This window comes from Nelumbo lutea, chromosome 3 (assembly GCF_056320005.1).
Source record: "Nelumbo lutea isolate HS-2025 chromosome 3, American lotus-T2T, whole genome shotgun sequence".
Lineage (NCBI taxonomy): Eukaryota > Viridiplantae > Streptophyta > Magnoliopsida > Proteales > Nelumbonaceae > Nelumbo > Nelumbo lutea.
This window is the reverse complement of record NC_142686.1, coordinates 34,149,251-34,167,458: the sequence shown is the minus strand read 5'-3', so window position 1 is coordinate 34,167,458 and position 18,208 is coordinate 34,149,251. Positions and strand designations below refer to the sequence as shown.

Sequence of the window (18,208 nt, the reverse complement as noted above, 5' to 3'; positions counted from 1 at the left end):
AAGGCGATGATATTAATTTTTAATAATGAAAAAGTAAATTTTGTCCCACCAAAACAGCCACAATTTTGAGGCCATATTTTCGAACAAGGTAGTCTAATGAAATGAGGGGATGGGACCCATGTACAGTTGTCCAAAATGTTTGAAACGTGGCAAAGTATGGGGCCCAGGATATAGTGATTGGAATTTTGGGGAGGTGTACTATATTCCCGCACCAAGCTTTTGTCCAAGCAGATTAGACACCTCGACATCGATGCTGATGCGTTGTGGTGGCAGTCCCGTAATTTGAAGACACAAAGGGGGTCGAACTATAAGGAGCATTGATATTACCCGTTCCGACCCGAAACGACCAAAATTCCCTGTAGCCTGCTGTCCCCTGCCCAGCGGCCCTTCCCTCCCGCACCCACTCCCCTCACCCCATTCGTCTCCTTCCATTCCAACTTCGCCGAAATTCTTAGCAGTAAAAAAAAACACCAGAAAATGTGGAGAGAGAAAGCAGTGGAAGATGAAGGCCGAGGGAAGAGCAACCAGGTGGCCCTTCAGGTAATTTCGCAGCCAACCAGGTGTCAATTTCCCCAAAATTCACTGCATCAGCATCACCACCAGAGTGGAGAGGAGAGAGGAAGAGGACTGAGTAGTGAGTACTGTACGTACAGACTACTACTACACTAGAGAGAGAAAGGGGTGAAAGAGGAGAGAGGGGTGGGGTTGTGCGGACTGGGGCCCACTGCTCCATGTGCCCTTCCGCCTGTCTCCACCCGCTCCTGCCGCTCAATGATTAGAGTTCTCTTTTTCCCTCCCAACCCACACACTTCATTTCTCTCTCTTCTCTCTCATACACAGACACACTGCGATCGCCATCAACAAGCGCACACCAGCTCATCTTAGCAAAGCTAAGCTCTTTCTTCTGTCTTTCCATCTCTCTTTCTCTCTCTCTCTCTCTCTCTCTCTCTCTCTATCGGCATAGACACACATCGCAGAAGAAGCAAAGAGATGTCGACTACCGACGGGGCGACTAACGGTGCGACTAACGGGGCGCTCATGGACCCGCAAAGACAGCAGCCACCAGGTAACGGAACTCTAGCGGTGAAGAAACCACCGGCGAAGGACCGGCACAGCAAGGTCGATGGACGTGGACGTCGCATACGCATGCCGATCATCTGTGCTGCTAGGGTATTCCAGCTCACTCGGGAACTGGGCCATAAATCCGACGGTCAGACGATAGAGTGGCTTCTCCGTCAAGCTGAGCCGTCCATCATCGCCGCCACCGGCACTGGGACCACTCCCGCTAGTTTCTCGGCCGTGTCAGTCTCGGTGAGGGGTTCATCCGGTACGTCCGTTTCGGCGTCGCTTGATCAGAAACCCACGCCCCCGATGCTGGGGCCTACACCGTTCATACTGGGTAAGCGACTCAGGACGGACGATGATGCGGACGACGGCGCAAAGGATGATGCCACTGCGGCCGCTGCTGCAGTTGCTGTGGGGCCCACGGGTGGCTTCTGGGCACTTCCGGCGAGGCCGGATTTTGGTCAGGTTTGGAGCTTCGCGGCCACACCGGAGATGGTGGTGCCCACGCCGGCTGCGGTGGCCGTCGCCTCTCAGCAGTCCATGACGGGGAGGTTCCCGCAACAGCCTATCGGAGAGGCGTCGGCGGCGAGGGTTGGTAATTATCTGCCGATTGCGCAGGGGCATCTGAACTTGCTCGCTTCGTTGTCTGGTGCCCCGGCGTCGTCGGTGAGAAGAGACGACGAGCATCGTTGATTTTGATTGTGTGTATTCGTGTGTTCATGAGGCGAACTTTTAGGGGTTAGAGTTAGGGTTCTTAGTTTGGGTGATTCAGGGAACAATTAGGGTTTGGGGAATTTGAATGAACTACGAAATCCAATCAACTAGGGTTTTACTACGTTGCTTACTTATCCTTCTCTGTTCAGTGGAAAATTAGGGTTTAGTTTTTGTCACTCTTGTTTTTGTTTTTTGGGGCTTGGGATTTTGTTAAGTGAGAGAGAGAGAGAGTGCGTGTGTGTCAGTAAGTGAGGAGCTAGGGTTTGTGAATGCGCCGACAATCTTTTCATATGGCCTAACTGGAGAAGGGAAGGGGTTTTTTGAGGTTTAAGCTTTCTGGTTGAATTTTAAGGAATTCCTTCTGTTGGTACCTGGCAATGGCGAAGATGCATTCGTTTCTCTGTTTTGGTAGGAAGGATGGTCTTCCGGTTGCCACCTTGATCAGGACCATAAACGTTGAATTGAAGATTGAATTGGTAATAAATTGCACTATGACCTGCAAATTATGATTTGAAGAAGTGGCTGAGATCCCTCTCTTGCCACAGAGAAAATTGTTTTTTCTTGGCGATTGGATGTAGGAGCTTGGTTATGGTGACGATTGATAACCAACTGGCAGAGATATTATTACTTTCAAGGTGATTGTATTCATGGTTCAGTGGACAGATATGAGCCTCTGCAATTCGGGTTTTCTCAATGTAGCTTGAATTCCCTCCCTGGTGATCCTCATCGATGAATAGGAGTTTCAAGCTGCTATTTCTGTGATTGTGATAGAATTGGGGAGTTTTTGTTGGCTCATGTGCCTGGGATGCTTTGGTTAGTGTTCGTCACTGTACCTGGATTGTCTCTCGCTCTCTTTTTATCTCATGCTCTCTTATGTTGGTGTGGAGAACTTAAGGAGAATGCTGCGGAAAAGCTCCTGGTTCATGCCTGTAAGATCTCTATTTTTAATTTCATATGTATTTTTTTTAGCAATTCCCTTAGATTTATCAGCATGAAAATAATGGGTTTTTCTGTATGTAATGGATTGTTTGGGGTGCTGCAGTGTGAATAAAAGACATCTGTTTCTCTCTTTCCTTTTGGATCACTCAACATTTAGATTGTGTCTCGTGTTACTTTTTGGTTAATGTAAATATGAACTTATTCCATCGCCATCTTGTTTTTTCTTTTCTTTTATTTTTCTGTGCAGTGCTTATTGAATTGTCTGCTTATATATCCACCTTAATTTCCTTTTTCTTCTTCCTTTTTCGTGGGCTTGATTAAATTTATCAGTTTTTATAATATTCTACTATCTCAATTGCATGGGTTGCTTATATTCATGCTTCTGTTGCACTCCTCAAGTAATAATGGTTGTTTAACTATGTGCAGTTAATGACGTTCATCGTTGTTCAAAACTGCAATTTATATTTAATTAATCTGTAGTGAGACTCCAGTTTGTTGATAAACTTACAACCCTTAAGCATTGATTGAAAATACTGAGAAATTGAAAGGGGATTCTTTCTGGTTCAACTTTCAGGACTGTAGCATCATGTTCTAACTTGGTTATTTGGGAATTCTCCTCTCTTTGGTTCTGACGGCCCAAAATATCATTTGAGCTGGACTAATTAAACCAATCACGACATATTTACTCTCTGGTTAAATAGGATTGTGTTTTGTCCATACCATGCACTGTAGGTTTACAGGGTTTTGAATTTCTGGTTGAGTCTACTGTTGTGCCAGCTGGCTCCACTGTGACTTTAACCATTGCAGAAGTTTCATAGCTGGCCAAGCTGCATAGGAAAATACAGTAATTAACCCTTTCGTTCCTACTGGTTTATAAATTCCATATTTGTAAGGTTCAATTATGCTCTTAAAAATCTGGTGGCTGTGAAAAAAAAATCAGGTTTTTAACAAGCTATCTGTTAAATCATCTGGCTCATGTTGATACCTAACCCGGTCAGACCTGAATTTCATAAAAGATCTGAAAGCTATTGGGTGACCTGCTTAACCAGTGGTTTACTAATTTATTCCATGAAAATTGTTAAAAAGAAAGGATGTCAAAAGTTCTTCCAGTCACTGGTGCACCAGTTCAACCGTCCAATCTGTTCTGAATCTGACAGCACTTATTTAGGGCACTGCCTTGAATTTAAACCAGTGGTGCACACTCAGGCAAAATACACATACTTCCATTAATTAAAATGAAACAAGCTCATAAATGTTCTTGGACTTGCCCAGCTTAATCTACAAGCCATCTAGGTCGGGACCTACTTATTGTCAGCCTAATATTCCTAGTCTCTTAGCTGAAAAGTTTGGTTGTAAAAAAATAGTTATCAAATTTAGTGTAAAAAAATGTTCATTCTACATGTTATTTCTAAATGAATGAAATTAATTATGCATGGTGATTGGTAAATTTGATGGGGGGAATAACCTTTTGTTTTCTTTTATTTGGGGGGTGGGTAGGTGATAGAGGGAATAATGCAAGTATTTCAGACATCAAGGGAAAATGTAACAAGTGAAGGAAACTATGTAAGGGTTTCTGGATGCACTACTGTAGGATACATTTCACTACCTATAGTGTGATTACTCATCAAGGAATGTGACAGTTGCTCCCTTTAAAAACCTGTTTGCACTTTTAAGTTAATGATCTCATTAAGGTAGGTTTGCCCTAAAGGAAAGGCTATCATCTTTGAAAATACCTACTTGTTTTAGTTGGTAGATGCATTTATGACCTTAAGTTCAAAAGTTCATTTACTTTCTCTGAGTTATTGATATAATTGAGGGGCCATTGTTTGGTGTAATGTTAAAATCTCAGACTGGCAAGCGTGAGAAATACAGGTTTGAGTCTGAGAGTAGCTACTTTGTGCAAAAAATGCCAAAGGTTAAGTCATTATCCAGTCTACTCCTCCCTAGACCCCAGATAGCTGGGACCAACATTGAGTAATGACCTTTTAGTTATAATTGAAAATAGTCTTAACCAATAGCAGCTCCAAATATCTTCCCATCGGGAGGAGATTGTCAAATACTGTTGAAGGGCCTTTAGTTTTGAGTGGTGAATGTTTACTTTCAAACTTCTATTTGAACATTCAGTTTAGATATCTTTGAAAACAGGCATAGCCAGTATGCAGTGGACCAAAATTCTTCATCTTGATTTTAAATATTTCTGCACTCTTGAGATGCATAAGCAGACTTTTACTCAAGCAGAAAATAAACTTCTACAAGTGATTGCTTCTCTGAGTCATTAAATACCCGTTTTAACTCTTGATTTTGCCAATGACCCAGTAGCTGAGATGGTCACTCGGCAATCGGCATCCCCCAACACCCCTTAACTCCCCTGTAATGTGTAGTATGTAGTACCAGAAAAAAGTCTTTATTTCAAATTAATTTTTATCTATTGAGTTAATGATTTTTTAAGCCAATAATCCTTTTGGAGAATTAAATAGCTTCTCCTTGACTTATCTGTTGGATAATAACATATTGCCTTCTCTGTTCTCTCAGGCACTGTTGCAACTTTCTAATTGAGAATTTTATTCTTTTTGTAAGGAAATTTTTGTTTAAAATTCACTGGTAGATTTCAATTATAGATGCTTTTTTTTTTAAAGATTATCTAGTGATGATGCTAAACGCACTTAAATTCCTATTGTTTGAATTGGTAGAGGTCTATCTTGTTTAGTGATGTCTTCAGTTAGGATTAGGAAAGAAAGAAAAAAGAGAAAAGAAAGGCAATTTGCAAAGTACCATTTTCATACTAGCGTAGCTATGCTTGTGTGGGTTGGTTACTGTTTTTTGACGCATTGGATTCCAAATCCATTAAGTGCCTCTCAGGAACTGATGACATTAAAAACAAGCTTTCCCGGTGGTCCATACCAGAAAAGACGACCTTTTCCATTGCGAGTTGATTGTAGAGGCTACCTGGGTCGATTGTAGAGGCTACCTTTTCCATTACTGTTTTTTGTCAATTGGGAATCTAGAGGTGATATTCCAAAATGGAAGCCATTTAATGATTTAAAGTTAATCATTCTCACAAATAAAACGACAACAACTACTAGTCTTGTTACAATTTACAATTTACAGTAGCATTTCATCGTTGTGGGAGAAGCTTTGGGTTGGTTGAAAGAGTGAAATTTCAGGTCTATGCTTCATACTGATAAAGTGATAATATCTGTTTCGACCTTCGAGTTCTGTTAGATGCTTTGCTCTGCTGAGTTCAAGTCCTACGTTTATCAAGGGAGGCAATACCCACGAATAGAAATTGTTTCAGTTTTCAAGCTTTGAACCATGCCATCTCTGGGAAATGTATTAATCATGGTTTTAAAAAACGACCCGGAAATGGAATCATTTTGGCCACTGGTTTTTAGGTCAATGGTTTGACCATCTGGTTTGAATGGATTATTTGTTCTGATAATAAAAATTAAAAATAAAAGCGGCCAAAAATTGTTTAACGGGTCGATGGGTTGATGGTTTGACTGCCCGGGTCAATGGGTTGTTGACAGATTCAACAGTTTTTGGCTAGGATCGAGTTTGAGGTAAAACGGAACTGATTGCTTGAACAGTTTTGGGGCTGAATGGTTTGACCATTTGGGTTAATGGCGGTTTGAAAAGGATAATTTGAAATAGAGAAGGTAATTTGCAGCTATCTCAAATCCCAGGGAGATGGCTGATTCAATGCTACCAACATACTGAATTCAAAGGAAAAAAAAAGAGAGGATAATTTGAAAGATTAAGTGCTAAATGGTAGATTCCCCAATACGGTCTCCTGTTAAGAGATGAATGAACATCAGATGATTCATAGATTGGGATAGGCTGAGCTTGAAAGACCGGTGGAATTGGTTGATTGACATAAAAATTGGAAAAAAAACAGAATGCTATTGGGAGGAAGAAACTTTCATTTTGCTCAGATTGGAAGGAGCGCAAATGCAAATAAGTAGAATCCAAAATCTTGTATTTTATATTGTTTTCTATGCATTTGCATTTGCACTCCTTCCAAACAAAAATTAGAAATCATTTTAATATTAAGCGTCACACCTGCACAAATAACTGAAAAAGCCTGGGCATCATATTACATGGAGCAGTGTATCAAATATGTTGGGTGCGTTGAAAATCTCTTAAACAGCAAAATATCAAAATTACGTTTGATGCATCATAGTAATGAAGATGGCCAGATGGTACGGAAAACATCAAAGGAGAGTAAAGTAACAGAAAACAAGGATCGAAGGAGATTCGAATGTAATAAATGGTAAAATACCTCTCCTGACGTTTCTGATATGTACTTGTTAAACCTCCCCTCACCTTGAAACGTTGGAAGGATATTGCTTCCATTTGAAACCTTTACCTTTTCATATCCTGCTCATTGCCTTAACCATTCAATCTGAATCTCTCCTTATGCACTCAAAAAGAGACAATATGGGCTATGGGCTTGTACCTGACTTGTTGAAGGATTCGGACATATTGTTAGTTAGTCGTCACTCTTTACACTTACACTAGTGCTGAAAGCATGCCTATTCCAATATTTTGGAGGTATGCTCTTCGCCCACTCCCAAACTAGCTGACTTAAACTCTTCAACATTGTTTCATTAAAATCTTCAACTGTATAAACCCTTTTCGCATCCCAAAAGGTGAGGGGAGGTTTAAGTGCTTATCAGAAAAGAAACGTCATTTTACCCAGGCATGATTCATTGGTAATTTTGGTATCTTAAAAATTGTTAAGTTTCTAACATGCAACTAACGGAAGGGGTCCGTAAGCAGCAGATTTTACATCAAAGGTCAGGGGAGGTTTTTATAACGTTTAAAGAAGATAATACCAATCTCCAATATAATAAATGAAAGAGATCATACCCACACTGGATCAAATTCGGATTTCGTCCTCACAACAAAATCCATCATCACAGCCCTTGCAGCCGTGCATTGAGAATGGGGAGATATTCTCAATGCATGGCTGCAAGGGGGGAGGGGGGGATGGATTTTGTGAGGATGAAATCCGAATTCCCTTGGATCATCATGATCCCAATCCAAGAAGCAAATAGGGACTGATAGGTTAATCAACACAAGTTACAGTATCAAAAGGTATCATACTCAAATGTTGGGACTAATGTGAAGATGGAGTTAAATCCAAAATCATTCTCTGGTGGGTTTATAGGGCTTGAATAGACCGACCACCTGACATAGAGGTCAGGCAGGCGAGGCCGGCCTCGGCCAGGCCCAGCAGTTCCCGTCGCCACCGGAGGGGAACAGTGCTGTGGTCCAAATGGCTTCCTTTTGGGATGCACAGAGTTTTAAATACACTAGTATCCAGTCAATTAGGTCACCCAACTTGCATTCGCAACCCTGGTTGAAGTTGAGTTTGAGTCAGAGAATTTGTGGCAAATGCTGAGGTTTGCAGTTTTGACAGGATTCTTTTCTGTCCATTTGGCAGGGATTGCAAAGAAAGAAGCACCCCCTGAGAACTGGGTGGTGCTGCCATCACCATGTGCCCTTTGCTTTTGAAGAAAAGGAGGAAAAGGATAGGAAAGTTGGATGTGGACTTAATTGCTACCAACTTTTATTGCCAAACAGTCCCTTCAATGTAAAAGAGGCATCTGAAGAGGGGTTCCTTCCAAGGATACCAAAGGGTAGATAGTGCCACTCAACATATGACCCGTCTAGAGATTTGCTCCTTCCAACTTTACTTTTTAGGGCTGCAGGCAAGGTTCAAAGTATTGATATGTATCATAGCGTATCGTATCGGCTTTCGGGGTCATTGATACACTAAATTCTTAAAATTGGAGCCTATTAAAGGTAAAAAAAATCCTTGTGAATATCGAGTGTGTGTCGATATTTTGAACATGGATGTAAATTGGACTGAGTTAGGTAGGATTGAGGTCAATCGGCTTAACCCTAACTAAATCTTAGTTGTTAAACCCCCAACCCTAACCTTAAACCTATCTCAAACCAACCCGACCCGACCCGGCTTTTTTAGGCTGTATTGACACGGCCTGGGTTACCGTTACTAAGTCCAAGGCTCCAAGCCCAGTTATTTTCCCTTTTAGTGGGTCTCAAGCTTGGCCCCCGTGCATAAAATCAACTATGTTCCTACTACTTTGGTTCACATGCTTAAAAATGTGTGGGGCCCTTTATTGAATCACAACCCTTTTATTTATGGATTGTGTTGGGCTTTAACTTTCCTGGCCTGTGATGGAATGGGCTTGCCACGACAGTACAAGTTCACCTCATTGGGGCCCCCGATTCATGCAAAGTCCAGGAAGAAGTGGGCCAAAGCCCACAGTCCCATTCAAAGAAAGAAATGTGTCTGTCCTTGATTCCCTGGGCACTTGGGCAGGTCCCTATATGGCATAGGCCTTTGGCTTTTGCCATTATTATAAAGTAAACAACAAAACCCAGGTTCTGTAAATTATTGCTGTGCTACACTCAAAAGTCACCAGACAGAGCCCCTATCGACCAACCTTGATCCCTGCTTTGAATTCCACTCAATCACCACTAGTTCTTCTGCACAGACTGCATTCAAGCCCCTCCAATGATCAGGCAGTAATTGATTGGGCCACATACTCTTTGGCTCATTCGTACAAGAATCTCCAACAAATTCTGAGAAGATGACAAAGGTTCCCTTGTTCTATAGGGCACCCCCCCAATTGGCAGTAACCCTCCAACATGGCCTGTGCCTACCTATGTGCCCTTGAGTGGTTCACTTCACATGTAGCAATTTATTTGCAAGTAGCTGTTCGCTTGCACGATAAGTCAGTAAGGACTAATGTCCTGGAAACCAACGTTTGAATGTTAAGGGAAACTCTGAATTCTGAAATCTCCCAGATCAGTATTTTGGACTGTAGATGTTGCATTCAGTTGGAGGTACACAGGACAACTGAGAGTAAGATAGTCTCAGGGATGGACAATCTATGAGAGATTCATATCTCGTTATATAATTTGTCATGGTCACATCAACTGGGCCAACCACAAAAGCTGGCCCAATTCTACCCCATGGTCTCTGTCTTTTACATCTGGTTCGCAATGAAATCAAACTCTGTGATGCAAAGTGCTGAGATTATGAGCCAAACAGAATTCACAAGCTTTTCCCTTGGTTAATTTTGCGTGAAGATTTGAGGCCCAGAAATTGAACATGCACCACCTAAAGCATATTTTCATGGGTCAATTGTTACATTTGCTGGCTTATGTGGCTCTCTCTAAAGCATATCTATCCACAACCCATTTATCCATTTGGCAAGTTCCTGAAAATCTGAAGTAGAGTTGATTTCACTACTAGATGTTTGGTGGTTTTGATTAGCTATTTGTCCATCAAAGTGGTTATCAGAATGATATCACACCAGGTGTTACAGGGTAATTTTCATTTAGGCTCCTTTTATTTGCTCTGCAAATTTCATTTGTACTGGAGTGCAGATGGGCTCAGTATAAATTCTGGTCTACTTTTCCTTCTGATTTGATATTGTCTTGTTGGTTTGTGAGAAATAAGATAGGAAGTAAAATGATGTGATCTCACTTTATATGAAAACTGAAAAGTGATGCAAAATTTGCATCAGTTTTTCGGATGCAAAAGTTGCACTGTCAGTAAGTTCAAAATGAGACAAAAAAAAGTGCAAATTTTTCATCAAGTAGAGGTACAAATTATAGTCACAGACGAGTTGATACAAAACTGAACTAGGTGTAAAATCTGTCTGGTTCATATTTGCATCGCAATTCACAAACAGACAGAACCCTTGTAAAAAGTCACCCATGTGATGGCTCTCAGCCCCGGTTATTGGTAAAAAATGGGTGTATTATTGATTTTGGGTTAATTAGCTGAAAACAAACAAAAGGTTTGGTCAAGTGTCAGATGTGTATAATCCAGGTGATTCTTTTGATCTGGTTCGTCAAGAAAGGATCGGATGATATTGATGTCTGACCGTGAAGTCTGATGGATGAGATGATCTTAACGTTCTAGGTTCAGAGGGAGTATTTGATTTAGAAGTATGTGTACATATGGTGTAAGACCTGGATTTTGTCAATGACCCGGATCACTAAGATGGTATCGAGTGAAGTTGATGTTCAATCGTTGGGGTTTGATGATTTGGAACCGGTACTGTTATATAGCCTGTCTTCTGAGAAAACATTATTGGTTTTGTTTGGAATTGACAGTAACGTTTTTAATATGTTCTATATTTTTCAACGTCCAAGATGATGCTACAACATTGAATTTGATGTTGCTCCATACTATTCTTTTTTTATTTTCAAGATGTGATATGGAGCAACGTTGAGGACGTTGTTTAAAGCACTATTTTTTCTGATGTGGTGCCTATATGGCACTGTTTTCTCAAAAAACAGCATTGATGCCAAATACTGCCTAAAACTCCAGGCCATCTAACTAACCAGGGGTAGCTTGTTGGTATGTTAGCTGGTTCATTCTGGCATTGATGCAGAATCGATTGCCACAACCACCCTTTTGGAGAAAAAGGGAAGGTGGCTATTAGTGGTGTGTGGCACCAAGTAAAAAAAAAACCTTTGTCATGAATTGGGATCTGTTCCTCACATAGCACGTCTCACACGGGCCTCACAGCCACATCTCATCCTGTACTAGGAACATCTCCCCATGAACATCTTCCCACGCAGCGTGAGGAGCAGATCCGGGCTCCTTTGTTTGTAGTATGCTAGAATCGTCACCTTTGAGTTAAAATGTCAAAAGGCTCTAAACCACTCCATCTTAAAAGAGTTAAGATCGGCTTCCAACAAAACATATTCCAACACACTTTCAACATGATTTATGGCCACACATCTTAAACTTTGTTTTGTACTCATTGGAGATGCCCTGTCCGGCAGCTATAAGTCATATCGGAAACGTGCTGGAACACACACATATTGACATAATTCACACATTTTACATATCAAATATTTACAGCTAAAAGTTTCAAAGTTCTGAATTCTGCAAAAATCTCTCTGTTGGGACTTGGGAGTGGTGCAGCGTGCAGTGTAATTTATATATATGCACACAAGGAAAGAGTGTGAAGTGTCATATAATGGTGAAAGATTGCATAAATTAAACTATGAGAATTACATTGTCTTTATAGAATAAGTGGGAATTGGATAGAACCAATCTGACTTAAACTCTACACTATACCTTCTCTCAAACTCTCTATCTCTCATGATAACAAACTAAACCTTATACACCCCCTCAAACACATGAAATGTGTTTGATTTAAAAAAAGTGAGGATGATGATGTGGCAAGTAATATATGACCAGTCTTGATGATAACATGGCATAATGGCAAGAACCTGTTACTTATTCAAGAGTGAACCTCAATGGGCTGATTATGAAAGTTATCAATGGGCCAATATTGGCCAAAATGAAATGAGCCAGAACAAGCCATCAATAGGAGACTTCACTGGGTCAACGAAAATGCCTAATGGCTGGGCTTCATGAGCCGATTTGAAGATGGGCCACATCGGGCCAATGTGAAAATGGGCTATCAAGAGCCAATAAACACCACAGTGGGTTAATAAAATGCCTTGATGGGCTGGGCCACTATAGGCCTAATAAAATACCATAATGTTTTTTTTAGTTGAAATGGGACAATAAACACCACAGCAGGTTTAACCCATGAATTTATTCACAGTATAGCAATGCTAGGTTAAGGCCCAGTACATATATATGGTCATTACAGCTTATGAAATTCAATGGATGTCCTATCTTCTTGCTGATCTACATGTTCCACCTTATCCTATTTATCTTTGATAATCAAACTGCTATACACATCGTCAACAATCCTGCCTTTCATCAACACATGAAACACATTGAGTTGGATTGTCACTTTGTGTATGAAATTAGGATCCCATACAACCAGTTCATGTTCCTTCTCACAAACTTGAGGGGCGTATTAGGTGTGGTTGAGAATACACCATGTCATAACAGAATAGGTGTTCTGTATTGTGGTAAAAAATTGGTAACCTGAACCACATCACGTTCACATAGGTGTTCTGCAAGGTGTGGTGTGGTTTAGGCCACACCCTGTGTTTTTTATTCTATATATCTCATATATACAATGTGAGGTAATCTATGTCGTTGACTGAGAGTAATATTTTTTGGCGTTTTTAAGCAAAATGAAAATTAATAATACAAATTAATTTAACGTGTCATCAATTATTAATCATGACTAATATGAACTAATAAAAAAATAGAATATGAATTGAAAAAGAAATAATACTGATTAAAAAAATTAAAAGGTAATATATTAATATAAAACACATACATAAGAGAACTAATACTAATGATAAATAATTACTAAAAAAAATAATCTAAAAATATGTAAAAACGTAATAAAAGGAATTTAAAAAGATAAATATTATTAATTACATATAAGACAGATAATTTAAAAAGATATTGTGTGAAATAATAATAACTAACTATGGGACTATAGTCCCTATAGCATGGTTTGGACCACGAGATAATGGGTTTCGAATCACACCATGCCATAACCGACCGAACACATCAAAAGTGGTGTGGTGTGGTTCGAAACCCACTATCTCATGGGTACCCTAGTTTACCATGCAATCGAAAAGATTACATTGATGTATTCTTTCCTTCTATTGTTTTTTCATTGTTTTGGCAACTGAAGATATTGTTTCTTATAAATATTTCATTGTCATTGTTTATGAATCAAATCATAAAGAATTCTCTGATCAGACTTCTCTTTCAAATTTCATCCTACTTTAGAAATGTTTACATGGTTAAAACCAGCCGAGTTATCTACTGCCAAAGTTTAATGAATACATTTCAGGACGAGAGTAGAAGCAAGAAGCCTCAATACAATTAGACATAGTATGATGAAAAAAACATCTGAGATTTCAATGTTCTGAAAATATATGAAAGAGTGCCTCTTAATTCCCAATCAATGTATATATGAATATAATTCAATGGGACGTGAGAAGTAGACTCCAACAAGGCTTAAGTAATGCTTTGAGCATTGAGAGAATGAGCTAGATTGATTCCTTCAGGCTGTGTTTGGTTTGAAGGAAAAAGTAGGAAAATGAAAGAAAATGATAGGAAAACTTTTATAACCTTTGTATATAGGTTTGAAGGAAAAAAATAAGAAAAAAAAAAAAAAAAACGATAGGAAAACCTTTACAAACTTTGTATATAGGTTTTTCTACCTTTTCCTTCCTTTTCCTACCTTTTTCCTCAAACCAAACATAGCTTCAATGAAAAAAAGCTAACTTCAGCTTCGATGGCCATAAAGAGAGAGGGATTTGCTTTGAGAGGCTAGCAATGAACAATCTATTACCATACCTAATGGAAACACCGATGCAATTGCATGGTTAACCTTACATGCTCCATCAAGATTTAATTAGAACCACCCCAGTCTAGGCCTTCTCCCTTGTCTGAACTATCCTTCTCTGGATTGGAGCAAGAGTCCAGTTCTTCCTAACCATTTCTGGTCTCCCAAATGCACCACTATGATTAAAATGTCTAAAAATCGATGACCCAATTAACCATCTATGGACTTTACTTCCTTTAACAATTTAGGGAGAAACATCAAGTTGAGGGAAAGCTCTTAACAAAGTTTGTTAAATTCTCTTTAATAAGTTTTCCTCAAATTTCTCTCTCTTATTTCTTTCAAACCAAAATCAGCCTTAGAGATCCAATCAGCAATCAAAGTCATGTTTGCCTTGGTCTGATGGTCAAGTCTGACCCAAACCTAGGGCCCTAGGTTTCACAATTGTTCTTACTTTCTACACTAATAAAAAAAAAAAAAAAGAAAAGAAAAGAAAAGGGAGACACAAGATTCCAGTCCAATCCAATCTGATCAAATGGCTGTGGAAGTCTAAACCACAAGTTCTGCCTTATTTGTAGACCCTGGGTCAAACCAAAAGATATGCAATAATATATGGGGATGGAAGTCTTGGTCTCCCATCATTTTCTAAGTGATAATTTTTCATTTTGTGCGATTGTCGTGCACGTCTCTTCTTTCTATCTTCGTCATGGGCTTCAGTACATCAATATCAGTGTTTTGAAACCGTCGTTGACCAGGACGGTTGCATCATTCAGCCCGGGTACCTTTTAAGTTGTCGGTTCCGTTATACCCTTATCCCTGTTTTGGCAAAAAATGATTGATTTAGTCAGTGATTCATTAGAGTTAAACCATAGATCTGTTAAATTTATGTACTGATTTTTTATCATTTTTTATTTCAATTTTTTTTTTAAAGTTAGAATAGTCTATTTATTCAAACTGAATTTATAAACCGGCGGCTAAAACGGTTCTAATTATAGATCGGTTTTTAAAACCTTGGTTAATATTCTGACTTATTTTATGATTGTTGCTTATGAACTCGGTTCCTTGCTCTAATTCTCAATTGTAGCTGTATAATTGCCAATTCTCTGTTTATTATCTTATCTGCATTAATTAAACTTTGCTTGGACTGTTAATTTTCATTGTGTTTTCATTCTTACAATTTGGTCAACGTTTTTTAGGGTTTGTTTGGTTCGCAATTGGAATCGGAATCAGAGTTGGCAAGAATGGGATTTAATTCCCAAAGGGAGGGACAGAGAATGACCATTTCCTCAAATGGGGAATGTCATTCCAGCATGAATGGGAATGGGATTCCGACTCCATCCAACCAAACAAATGAAATTGGAATAGCCCATTCTGATTCCGATTCTAGACCCCTGTTATATTTCTTGAACTAGTGGAGACTCATGTGACGCACGGGATTTGTTAAGTTAAAGATAAATAATAGAAGCATATAAGAGTATACAATTGTTTTATATAATAGTTAATAATCATTTATATTTTATATACAATTCTTAATTTTTTGTACAATACAAAAAATAACAATAATTAATTTTAGGTAGGGTTGTTTATCAAACTTAGGGATAGGAATTTTTCCCATTTCCCCAATCCCTGTGGGGATCTATTAGGGATGGGGATGATTCCCCCCCACCCCTTGCGCGAGGACGGAGATAGGGAAATTTTCATCCCCGTTGAAGGGGATGGCATGGGTACAAGGAGAACACTCCCTGACCCGAGGGGACCCCGATCCTCGTCACATGGGGTTCTCGCTAATATATGTATATATACACATACGTTTATATATGTATATATGTATACATACATCTATATGTTAATATTTTTAAAAATATGTTTGAATCTTTTCTAATAGTATTGTAAATTTTAATTATTTTATTTTTATTTTTTAAATAAAATAAAAAACAAAAACATAATGGTTGACATTATAAAGAATTGCAGGGAGTGGGGATCCCCGTGGAGACGGGGATGGGGAGAGACTCCCTGTCCCCACCATGCCCCGTTGCCATTCCTAATGAAACTAATAAAATTGACCAACTCGATTTCTAATATTTCTGGTTAGCTTTGGTTCAATAATTTCCTAACGCGAATGGGTTGGATTAGTTTCGCTTTGGCCATTTGTAAACTTACTAAAATCGAATGACCCGACCGTAAATATATATTAATATTTTATATTTTAAATATATTATTTTAATACCAAAAAGTGGGAAAATTCCAATATTTCATAGGATAAAATATTTTATAACATAAATTTAATTTTTAAATTTATTTTTTTAATAATACCATTTAATTTTTTAAGTTTAAATATTTTGAATAGACCGACCAAACCGATATAACCTGAGACCAACACCCCAACCTAACCAAGTTAAGTTGGTTGGCCAAACAACTTACAACTAAACCAAACTAACCTGTGAATAATAGTGTAATCTCCAATAATTATTAAAAATTTATAGCAAAAATACACAATAAATTAAATTTAAAAAGATAAATAATAGTAGTTTAAACTCCAATAATTATTGAAAATATATTTATAACATAAAATGATAAATAATTATTTAAATATAATAAATAATAATTTTAGTATATATAAATATATAATAAATATATATTAAGTATTAAAATTATTATTAATAAACATTAATGTTTTTTAAAGTTATTTTCTAGAATTATTAATTGGTGTAAATAAAATTAGTTATTTATAATATTATTTATTTATTGAATAATATCATTATTTAAGTTTTAAAATATTAATTACTTGTTGAATTTAATAATCCATAAAATTATAGTAGTATTAATACATAATTTTTCTATTTTAACTATTTAAAATCTAGTTATGTTAAATATTTCGTTATTTAAAATATTTAGTTATTTAACTAAATATTTAAAATCTTAATTGTTGTATTATAATTTAAAGTTATTCGGTAACTATTTAAAATATATTATTATTTTATTTAATATTTATTAAAATTTTTTACATAACAAAATAAAAATAGATTTATACATAATTATTGAAAATATATTTTTCACAAAAATAATAAATAATTACTAAAATACAATAAATGTTAATTTTAGTATATATAAAAATATTATAAATATAGATTAAGTTCTTAAAATTGTCATTAATAAACATTAATTTTTTTGAATGTTATTTTCTATAATTATTAATTGGTATAAATGAAATTAGTTGTTTACAATATTATTTATTTATTGAAATAATATCATTATTTAAATTTTAAAATATTAATTACTTGTTGAATTTAATAATCCATGAAAATATAGTACTATTAATATATTATTTAAAATATTTAGTTATTTAACTAAATATTTACAATCTTAATCTATGTATTATAATTGAAAGTTATCCAGTTAATATTTAAAATATATTATTAAATGATTTAAAATATTGATTTTAGTATTTTATTTAATATATTTATTTATTGAAATATTTAAATAATATTTTATTTTTTATGTTAGATTTTTATTATTTGAATGATATGTAAATTGAATAATAAAGGAAAGCATAATTTATATTGTTTGTACATAATTTTGTGATGAATTTTCTAAAAATATATAATTATTAATAATATGAATATTATTAAATCGATTGTAATTATTTTTTTAATAAATATTTTAAAGTTATTACATAATTTTGTTAGAATATTTAAATAATTCTTAATTATTTTAATTCAAACTTTCTTTAGATAGATGTATATAAACAGTGGGGGAGAAGATAAATAAGAATTAGAGATAACATTTATGAGAGAAACTCTACTATATTAGAGACAATTTAGGAGAAAGTTTGGGATAGTAGGGGTTGTTTAGGAGAAATTTTAGGATATTAGATTATTAGTATATGTTTGGCATCAATGCTACAGTTGCAACACCGTTTTCTAAGAAAACGATGTTGCTGATGTGTGGCTTGGAGCACCGTTTTCTCAGTAAACAATGCCTTTTTTTTGTTTGAAATGTTTGCTGCCTAGTAGGATGTTTCTTGGAGCAACAACAACTTTTTCTATTTGGTACCAATTCTCCATGAAATGTTTTCTGCACTTCTACCCATTATCCACTTCCACATCATTGCCCTGTTGACAGCAACGAGCTACAGCTCTAGGAAATGCTAAATTTGGTGTTGCTCCAAGCCATGCCTTCCTAATTTCCAAGGCATGGCTTGGAGT

General features: G+C 37.1%; 1 pseudogene across 1 annotated transcript; it reads left to right on the top strand.

The window, feature by feature from the left end:
- The first annotated feature begins 372 nt into the window (after positions 1 to 372).
- Positions 373 to 2,924, top strand: LOC148864156 (transcription factor TCP7 pseudogene; annotated as a pseudogene). The gene has a single exon (XR_016110178.1). The product of XR_016110178.1 is annotated as a transcription factor TCP7 pseudogene (transcript).
- The last annotated feature ends 15,284 nt before the right edge of the window (positions 2,925 to 18,208 follow it).